The 11,768-nt window shown below is 31.2% G+C and overlaps 1 long non-coding RNA gene across 1 annotated transcript; it reads left to right on the plus strand.

Annotated features, from left to right (window-relative positions):
* Positions 1-868: 868 nt before the first annotated feature.
* LOC134694770 (uncharacterized) lies at positions 869-7,378 on the plus strand. The gene is made up of 4 exons (XR_010102602.1): positions 869-1,175; positions 4,229-4,356; positions 6,214-6,321; positions 7,306-7,378. It is a non-coding gene; the product is annotated as an uncharacterized LOC134694770 (long non-coding RNA).
* Positions 7,379-11,768: the final 4,390 nt, after the last annotated feature.

Raw genomic sequence — 11,768 nt, forward strand, 5'->3', positions numbered from 1 at the left:
TTGTGTATGAGACTCCCATCTTTCAGCATGGATACAGGTTGCATATTTTACTGTAAGGTCAAAGGTAAAGTGCTAAGATCAATAATGTCGAGGAGTAAATTAATGACTTGGTTTTAAGCTCATCATTGTACTGAAAAGCTAGTAGCAAGCCAGGTTGTCAGGTCCTGATTGAAGTAATGTAAATTTTAAAGTTGTTTGCATCTTTATTTGTTTGCTGAAGGATGTACCATCCTACAATGATATGCCTTGATGTACACAGGAAAGATTGCAACATATGTTTATCATATGTTTTCAAAACATATGAAAAACATATGAAAATCATATGTTTTTCATATGTTTAGGACAAACATATGATAAACATATGTTTACAATCATATGTTTACATATGTTTTGAAACATATGAAAACATATGTAAGCAAACATATGTAAACATCTGTTTTATGACGCATGTAAACATATGGTTGTAAACATATGAAAAACATATGCTTTTCATATGTTTTCATATGTTTTAAAAAAAATAATGAAAATTGAAGAAAATGTCAAAATTAGTATCGAAGCATAGAACATCCCAACAGCAGAGCTTTCTAATTCTGAATCATGAACAGAATGTGAAATAAGTGAATGAGTTATAATTAATAGATAATAATATGAATAAATATTCTTTATATAATTTATAGTTTGTTCTTTATTCTCAATTAGTTTTCTTTATTGATTACCCCATTTTTCTCTCTCTGTTCTTTATTAGTTATTATATATTCTGCATTTTTTTTCTTATTCCCTTTTCTTAAATCCCTAATTTTGATTCCAGACCCTCGTATTACGTACTTGGCACGTAGAATTCGAAAACCGGGAAAAGTCGGAAATATTTTCACCGTTATCGTTTTGTGCACTATGACACGCAAAACCATGGACGCTCACGCGATCATCCGCAGCAGTCTACAGCTGTTTATTTAAGTTTTAAGAATGGACAGAGATAGATTCTACTTCTTCTTCTACTTATAAACAGATAAATTGAATTGGGTGACTTGTCGATTAACTAGAAGAAACCGGGGAACGAAACATAGAAATGAAAGTCTAGAGAAGGTCAACGACAACGCAACGAAAGTTCGAAATGTCGAAAGTGTTTTGTTTTCATGGATTACGTACATTTATGTACCTTAAAAAGGCAACGAAAGGTAAATATAATTATGCTCCTTTTTTTTTTATTATAATTGGACAAAAGCAGGAAGATGTGTGTGCACATTTTTCACAAAAAACTATTTGACTTGATTGTAAACAGGTAAACAGGCATGACAGGTAAACCCGAGAACGATACTGAGGAACGATATTGTAATGTATATATCCAATGGTAATCAGTAATTGCATTTATTAATCATCTGTTTCATTATCTATCATAAGGTTATTTTTAAATACATCCCAAATAACCATATTTGTAAACTCTGTAGAGATTAGTTAAATTTAAAAAAAAGGGGGCATCAATACTGAATGAATGGATAGATGTCAGTGAGGTTCTATTACTCCCATTCTTTTCATATAATTTAGATTTATAAAATGTATGCCGGCTTTTCATACATTGCATAGCCAAAGATAATAATGTTAATGAAATTTTTTTCCAAATTTTAATTATGATCAAACTGAGACTACATTTTGTACAATAACACTGTTACACCACAGCTCGGGTGGATTTTGCTATGTCCACCCGCCCACCATGGGAGTGGGCACCCGGTGGGCAAAATTTCTAGCTTTCCCACTCTGCCCACCCATAGGAGTGGGCATGCCATTTCTTTTGTTTAATCAAAAGACTGGCAAGTAACAGTCAATAGAAAAAAGCATATAAGCATTTGTAGTCACTATTTTTAACAAAAAATGATTATAGCTAGGGTGATTAAATATGTATTCATTATATCCCCGTTTAAAAAAAGGGGGGTATACTGTTTTACCTCTGTCTGTCCTTCCATCAGTCCGTCAGTCAGTCCGTCTGTCCCATGAATATTTTTCGTCACATTTTTCTCAGGAACTACAATACAAGGATTTCTGAAATTTTGTTTCAGGGTTTATCGAAGTCAGCTATACCGTGTGATGCGTTTTCAGATTCATCACTCGACAACTTCCTGTTTACTGAACACTTGCATATTTTTACACTATTAATATTATCCACTTGCGGCGGGGGTATCATCAGTGAGCAGTACATGTACATGTAGCTCACAGTTTCACTTGTTTAATTTGAAAATTATTTATAAAGGCTGTGTATTTAGTAACTGCACATACATGTACATAGTTTAAAAAATTCCCTAATGCCTACCAAAAACAACAAATATATATGTTACTCCTAAAGAAAATTTTAGAAACAAAGAGTAGACAACGCATGAAATTATCTGCAGGGCTGTAACTAGCCTCTTCTAATAGTGAGGCAAAATATATTCACCTCGCTCCGCTCAAGGCCCCCAGAAGCTCTGAGAAAAATAACGCAAAATCGTGCATTCTGAACGTTTCCCAGACTCTTTCTGACATTAAACATGTTAAATCGCAATTTATTTTTAGATTTTTTCGACAATATTCTGGTCTCAAAGCAAAAACATAGATTCATTGTAATTTAAGACTTTTAGGTTTTATTGACAACAATAAAAGACCGATATGTAGGAAAAAGCAAAATCGTAATTCTCATAATCAAAAATACCGGATCTGTCTGTTCTTGTCTTGTATTGTGCTTAGACTTTGATGATTTTTTTATGACTAGATTTAAATATAGTGACAGTGCAGTATTTTACTTTAATTACTAGTACTACTTAAGTCGACACTAGGGGCCATCTTGACCCTGTTTTACGGTATTAGTGATTCTTTTATTGTTGAAGACCCTCCAGCAACTTTGACCATTGATCATTAGTATTTTTTTCTATGCATTGACTTTGTGTGCGATTAGGTTTCGTGCACATTTACTCCATATTCCTTTATTTTCTGTTAAAGGTTCTGAACATGACTAAATGCAAGTTTAATCCTTTAATGCAAAAGGTCATATGGCAATACATTATTGTTTTTTTTCTCAAATAATTTGATACCGGGAAATTTGGTGACCTTACTTTAATTTAAGTCATGTCAGCTATCTAGTTTTATGTACCAAAAAAAAAGCCAGTTTTGTATTCTTTGATAACAAGTTCAATTCTCCATGCAGAAACTACCATTTTTTTCCTATGTCTTGTAGCATCGTATATTCTCAAAATATTTTCTCGCACAATATCTGGACATCGGTGGGCATGCAAAATTGCAAAACCACACGTTTGCAAATGAAAATCAACACTCAGAATATAGTCATAAAGTAGGCCAATAAATGAATAAAAGACAAACCCGGGACACAGAAATAAAAATAATAGAACCATCATTTCTGAAAACTAAAAGTAAAATAGAAACATGGATCACGAAAAAACATGCAGGGGCGACACCAGAGAGTGAAGAGAACTTGCTTCTTGCTAGACACTTTCTGTGAAAACAATCTGATATTAAGACAATCTTTTATTTCAGTTTTTTTTTTTTTTTAAATTTCTAACATGAGGCATTTGCCTCAATGTAGTTACGGCCCTGATCTGGCATAACAACATGCATTAAAAAAGAAGATGTGGTATGATTGCCAATGAGACAACTGTCCATAAGAGACTAAAAAATTAAATGACAGAAATTAACAACTATACTACTATAGGGCACCGTACAGCCTTCAACAATGAGAAAATCCCATACTGTATAGTCAGCTATAAAAAGTCCCTAAGTGACAATGTAAAACAATTCAAACGAGAAAACTTAGGGTCTTATTTATGTACAAAAATGAACAAAAAACAAATATGTAACACATAAAAAAACCGACAACCACTGAATTACAGGCTCCTGAATTAAGTTATCCCCTTGACCACATGTAAAATTTGTACTGTTAACTGATGAAAAAGATTGGCATTAATTTATTTAGTCAGAGATCAAATTTAACCACTTTGATACACCATTGAATTCATACAACAGGCATATGGATTTAATAAGAAGGATTAGAACATTCAAATGATTTAATACTTTTATATATATATATAGTATATAACTAGTATTATTTTTTTTCAGGGCAAGTCTAGATCTTTTGGTCTTCTTTTTAAACATCAAAATAAGTCAATTTTGCCATACAACATGTATAAAAATATTTAAGGCAATTTGTCAGATATTTTAATTTCATTTCATTTTACATTATTTCTTTTAGCATTTTCTATGGAAGTACATGTACTCCAAGAAGAAGAAGAAGCTAAGCAACAGAATGCAATTCTCTGAGGCATTGATTTACATGTATGTGCATATAAAGAGCAGCCAGCAATTATTTCATGACGAGAGGTATGTACATGTAATAAAAAAGGATAACTTTGTTTGAATATTTTGTTTTTGTCAGACTATCTACATGTTACACATTTTGATTTCGTGTAAGCAGTGAAAAATTATTTTTTTCTACTGGACCATTTATCAAAAATAGCATTGGAAGCTCTATATACACAACATTGCTTGTTCTTTTTATAAGACCACACACAATTTTTGGGGATTGTATAATGGAAAGGTGTCTGCTGCGTCCGAAGACACATTGGTATCCAAAAATATAACTAAGTTTTAAGTGCATTAATCTTTATGAATTTTGTTTAGAAGGTCCAATACCTCAAAAAAAGGTTGGGATGATTTTGTGGATGATGGTCGGAAGTCCCAACCGTTTAGGAATTAGGGGCCCAAAATGGGCCAAAAAGAAGCATTTTCATAGTTTCAGAATAATTACTTGTTTATAAGTATTTCAATTGCTCTGAAATTGTACCACAATATTTAAAACCACAAAAAAAGGTTTTGATTCAGTTTAGGGGTTATAGTGGGGCCAAAGTTTAGGAAATAGGGGTCAAAAACAAGCATTTTTTCTAGTTTCCAGTCAAAACTTGTGTGAAATTGTATAGATCTCCCTGAAATTGTACCACAATGTTCCAAATGGCATATATATATATTAACAAGGAGAAGGCTGGGATAGAGTTTTGGGTTAGTTGCCCAAAATATGTAGGAATTAGGGGCAAAAAGGGGCCAAAAAGAAGCATGTTTCTAGTTTCCAGACAATAACTTGTGTTAAAGTGACTCATAGGCAGATTTAGAGGGGAAGCCCAGGGGGCCCTGGCCCCCCTTTTCTGGTAAAATTTTGGATGATTATATAGAGAATTACTGAAGCATGTCCGGATCGGCTCCCCTCTAAGGCAGTCAGTGGGCCCCCACTTATGATAATTTCTGGATCCGCCACTGAGTGTATGGATCTCTCTGAAATTGTACTACAAGGTTCCATACTACAAAAAAAGGATGGGATTGAGTTTTAGGGTTATTGCTCCGAGGGGGATTTCAATCAGTTGAGGGGGATAGTTCGTTTCATGCACTAATGTTCATCAAAGTAAGATCTACAAGGGTCAACATAACCAAAATGTTCAATGGACCCCTTAAGGAGTTGTTGCCCTTTATAGTCATTTTTTAACAACTTTCTCGTAAATTTTGCAATCTTTTCCTCTTTTGTGTTTTGAGCAAGAACTAAAGAAGATAAAGAGAAACTTAACAGGCTTAACAAGCAATACAAGATCAATAAAATATGTTTACAAGAGTTTTGCCTTTTGGAAATAGATATTGTAATAAAATTGCATCTCACGCATGTCTACTTTTCTTGTAGATTATTTTCATGATTTTTATAATTTATGAAAAATGTTAAAAAAAAGAACATACTTATTTGTTCATTTTGTTGTGGTTATTGCTTTTTGACAGCAAATTTTATATATATCCATCAATTGGTGAGGTACATTGAAACACTGTTCTTTATTAAATGCATGAAGTATACAGATGGTAATACAAATGACAACATGTTATGTTCATGAGTTTAATATTTATAGATAAATGTTGTATTTCAACAATTTTGCCTATGAAACAGCAAATCAAGATTTAATAAACCGAAGTTAATGCCCAAATGGATTTTTTTAAACTTAGGCAGAAGAATAGTTTATTATCATGATTATATATACATGATATATATGAGAAAGTTCATGCTATACATATATTTGTTGTTTGTTTATAAATTGTTTCCATTTTTTGTTTCCACTAGTAAAACTTAAAAGTATTAATTAGTTCATACTACATTATCATCTAGTTTTTGTCTGGACTTTTGGATTAACTTAAAATTTATAATTTTAGCTTGTTACCAAATGAAAGGAAAGTGCAGTATTAGAATCACTGAGGTTCATGTTACAATGTACATGTAGGTGCAAATCTAGATGTCCTGTAAAAAAACCTGGTATCAAAGTAAGTTCATATGTAGAATTGTATTTGATTTAAATAATTTAATGTTATGTATTCAAATTTTTTTCAAGTGTAATTGTACATGTATGCAGTTGTTTATTTTTCTGTCTTTCTGATGTCAAGTATGCATCGAGGAATCCTTACCAGTCTCATCTGCTTCTGCTGCATACGCATGAGAAATGAGAAGCTCAAATAATTATAGCATTTGCATCATAGACCGTATATTATGAATTGTATATTTTACAAGATCAAAAGTTGTTCTCGTCTTCAATATACATTAAATACTTGCCACTGTACATTAAAATAAATAAGAAAAATTAATTTAATAATATTCTTTTAACCGTAGAATGTTTTTAAAGAACTAGAATATTGATATAAGGAGATGGGGTATGATCCTCAATGTGACAACTATCAATTAAAAAACTAAAGAACAAAGATAAAACATTTACTGGTCACTCGACTCACTGTTAGGCAATGAACAATAATCAAAATCCATACCATAAAGTAACCTTCAACTTGTTTAAGAATGCAAAATGTGAACCATTTAAAAATTAAAACTACATGTTGTATGGCAGACATTGGTTAATATGTTTATGGAATGATTGTAAGGTGTTTATATTTGTCTTGCATGTACAATTCTTGCTATACTTTAATATCAGCAATATCTTGGTCAAGTTCACTACTTTTGACAGATTGACTATTTTCAAAAGAGTTATGCCCCTTGAAATTTTTGAATAAAGGAAAATGGCCTTGTAAGCACTCTCATCGTTTCAATTTTTATAAAACACATAGTATACTGTAATACTGCCCTTGAAGGTCTGTTTAAAATATTTCATATACATGTACAAGAAAAAGAACCTTTTTTCAAAGCACACTTTTTTATTTATAATTTTATTCAAGTGCCTTTTTTAATTATTGCCCCTTGATAGATGCAATATGTGCAACTCAGTGGACATTGAAACTCTATTCTGTTATTTTTATTTTCAGGAACTGAAAAGTAAAGAAATAGAACCAAAGAACATTAATTTTAAATTAATACAATATTGAACTCAAAAGTCAATCTAGTTGTCTTTCTTAATTATAGATATAAGAAGATGTGGTATTAGTGCCAATGAAACAACTCTCCATCCAGGTCATAATTTGTAAAAGTAAACCATTACAGGTCAAAGTACGGTTTTCAAAACAGAGCTCACATGAAACAGCAAGCCCTAAAGGGCCACAAAAGTGGCTGCATGCACTAGCACCTGTAATAGCTACATGTAGCAGTGTATACAATTACATATCAATGTGTATGGTGATATATATAGCAATAGAAATATCACATCCATCAGAGGGAAATAGAATATAGACAAAAGAAATATCACATACGTCAGATTAGAATAGATTATCAACAATAGAAATCGTGTATGTCACAGAGACAAACATAGAAAATAGAATATAGACACTTAAAATTTGGTATGTTATAGAGATGAAAATAGAATATAGACAATAGAATTAGGGTATGTCAAAGAGGCAAACATAGAATGGATGATGTCAAAGAGACAAAACTATGAAAATAGAATATAGACAATAGAAATGAGATATGTCAAAGAGACAAACATATGAAAATAGAACATAGACAATAGAAATGGGGTATGCTTAAGAGACAAAAATAGGAAAATAGGACATAGACAATAAAAATGGGGTATGCCGAAGAGACAAAAATAGGAAAATAGAACATAGACAATAGAAATGGAGTATACCTAAGAGACAAAAATATGAAAATAGAGGCATAACAACTTAATAAAAAAAAGTTTTACTAGATATACAATACAAATTATGGAGCACTGACTGATAAGTATTTTTCTGCATAAAGGAATGCTAATGTATACAGTTGCTTTTTATTTGTTAGAGCTTTTGATTTTGCCATGTATTTTCTGTGGAATCAAGTATTTGGGGTTATTCAAATCGTCATATTGAAGTATTTACACTCAAAATGAGTTCCTGACAGAAGAAAAAAGATGATGAAGTAGAAAAACATCAACAACATTCATACCATTAAAAACAAACCAAACAAAAATACATATACAGTACATGAAAAAATAAATGCATTTGAAAAATAAAAAAAAAAACATAAAAAAAATATATATTTAGGACCAATATAAAAACATATGAAAACATATGTTTGGGCCGAACATATGAAAACATATGTTTAGGTTAAACATATGAAAACATATGTTTAGGTCTGGGATGAAAACATATGAAAAACATATGTTTATAAAAAACATATGAAAAACATATGTTTTTCATATGATTACATGTATGAAAAACATAGGTTTTTCATATGATTTTATAAACATATGTTTTTCATATGTTTAACATATGTTTTTCATATGATCAAAAACATATGTTTTCATGTCGGGCCTAAACATATGTTTACATATGTTTTCAAACATATGAAAAACATATGTTAAACATATGAAAACATATGTCGCAATTTTTCCTATGTACTTGGTGGAATTTGTTGGATAGCTTTTTTGGTAGATATTAATCATGTTATACACTCTTGCATATTCGAGATGAGATCATATATATTTGTTTTACGCTTGTATCATGGCAGCTTTTGAACATGTGATTAACAGAAGTATAATTAGTCGAACGGAGAAAAGTGCTTTAGATCCTAATGCTATTATCTGTATACTTTTGTTTCAAGGACATTAATCTTATATTCCTATCTTTGATTTTATCTAAGAAAACAAGTAACTTCTTCATTTCCTTAAAGACTTGCACGTCAACATACATAGTATTTTATGGAAAAGCACTATATTTGTGTGATATTTATGTAAATAAGTTTGTATGCTTTCAATGTTAAAATTGTGCATATATTTCGATTTATGCTCATATATGATATACTTCATGTCTCGGATTCTTCGACTATTTATTTGAGAAACAATCATTTCGCATTGTATGACATTTTGTTTGGTGTTAAATTACACAAATCTGAATGTGTACATCAGACAGCAGTTATTCATTGAAAATACGGTGTGTAGTAATGCAGTAATTAAAAATACCTATATTTACAAAAATATATACTGTAAATCCAAGCATTGCATATTATTTCATTATAAAGGAAAAGAAAGATAATTAATATTTCAAATTTTAAAGTGTCAATTCTTTTTTTATAAAATTTTAGAACAAGAGAACAAGAGATAACTAAACGTTGTATTAAACGAATCACTAAAATTTGAAGCCAGCTTAATAACCCGATTTTATGAAGATTAACTATAAGCATGATAAGGGTGAGAAATTAAAAAAAATGCTAGTAATAAATTGTAAGTTATTTGATAATATTGTTTCAAATTTATTTTATAGGTTTCATTACAGACATGCATCCAAGCCAAAAGTGCTCACAAATTGAAGGTACAATATTAATATGACATTACTCATTTAAAAGTAGTTTTATAACAAGACAAAACGTAAGCTAACAATTAACACTTCATTTTTTTGTATCACGATTGATACAAAACAGCTTAAGTATATAAGCATCTGTTTATTTAAAGCAAATATTTAAGATTCGCTATGTGTAGGTAGCTATATATATAGTAATGTAGTATTTAGTAGTCTTGGGGAACTAGCTTTGTTTACCCTAATTATGTTAATGTATTAGATCACTGTGATAAGACAAAAATGCTGCATCTATACTGAACATAATTTTCCTAAGCTTAGGGATGAATCAGGTGTTGATAAATATAAATATGAAACAGTTGTACTTACATGTTAACATGCGAATTTTAACAAATGTTGTTTTCACTGAATTATTGAATGCATACAGTAAAACACTAGCGGCCTAATGTTTATCAAGATTGTAGAAAAAGTAAACGGTCATCCTGGCATTTAAAATTACTTGTAACTAAAATCCTATTAATGAAGGTCCTTGGTTAGTGTAAGAAATCGGTGAATATTTCTGAAAAGCCTATCAGTATCCATTTGGACCAGACATACTTTAGTGCCAACTCTATATTTGTTAAGTTACGTCATTTTATAGGTCAATTAGTAACACTTCGTCTTTAGTTGATGTTTGCAATTGTTGTTTCTTTTTTTTTACTTTTGATTTTTATATTTTAATCTTTGCTTTGTAGTTGTGTGTTTGTGGAATTTGTCTGCTCTAAAAAAAAAAAAATATATAACAAGCTATTATTTTAACTTGAGAGTATTTCAAATTACTAAATATTCATAATTTGTTGTGCCTTAATTTTTTAATAAATTATTCTATGTTTATTCTATATTGCAATGTTTTGAGCGGTGTATTACACTTTCCATACAATGTATTTTGTATAGATAGTGTTGTGCACCGCACAGTACATTCTATTGAAAATGTGCTATCTTCTTTGTAATAGAAAGTCTTGTGCGCCGCTCATAATACTAAAAGGCAGAATAACAAAGGAATTTAACAAATATTTTGAGCACAGGAAATTATGCAGATTCCATAATTAATAATAATTCCAAGTTGAAGTTATAGTTTGTAAAAGAGGAACGAAAGATACCAAAAGGGACAATCAAACTCATAAATCGAAAATAAACTGACAACGCCAAAAATAGAAAAGACTAGCAGGAGCCTGTAATTCAGTGGTTGTCGTTTGTTTATGTGTTACATATTTGTTTTTCGTTCATTTTTTTTTACATAAATAAGGTCGTTAGTTTTCTCGTTTGAATTGTTTAACATTGTCTTATCGGGGCCTTTTATAGCTGACTATGCGGTATGGGCTTTGCTCATTGTTGAAGGCCGTACGGTGACCTATAGTTGGTAATGTTTGTGTCATTTTGGTTTTTTTTTGTGGATAGTTGTCTCATTGGCAATCATACCACATCTTCTTTTTTATATAGCAGACAAGCAATACTAGTAGACAGTCATGCAACAACATATAAACTAACGAATAAGTAACACAAGCCAAACCAAAAACTAGGGGTGATCTCAGGTGCTCTTGAAGGGTAAGCAGATCCTGCTCCACATGTGTCACTCGTCGTTTTGCTCATGTTATAACAAATCTGAAAAATAGTCTAATTCGGTAGGTCACATTCATGAAAGGGAAGGGGATTGTAGTTACGACGTAAGGAACATATCCGATATCATTTGTGAAATGGTTATTCATAAGGGTCAACCAACTAATGATGGCGTCCGTAAAAAATACGAAGGGATGATTTCAACTTCCCTATTTGGAACTCTTGGTTGAATAGCTTCCTTGTGAGTAGCAACCCTCTATCAAGAAAATCATTTATGAAATGCAAGCACGGGAATATCGTATCAATTGGGAGATTCATACCCCGTATGCAAGTGCTGCTGGAATGTTGCTGCTTAGAAATTGAAAGTTCACAATTCGAAAGCTGAAATCATCTCTTTTGTCGTCAAGTTTTGTTTTCAACCGACCCGCATTGTCAATTTCTAGATGCAAGTCAAGATATGAGGCCCTTAA

This window comes from Mytilus trossulus, chromosome 13 (genome assembly GCF_036588685.1).
Source record: "Mytilus trossulus isolate FHL-02 chromosome 13, PNRI_Mtr1.1.1.hap1, whole genome shotgun sequence".
Lineage (NCBI taxonomy): Eukaryota > Metazoa > Mollusca > Bivalvia > Mytilida > Mytilidae > Mytilus > Mytilus trossulus.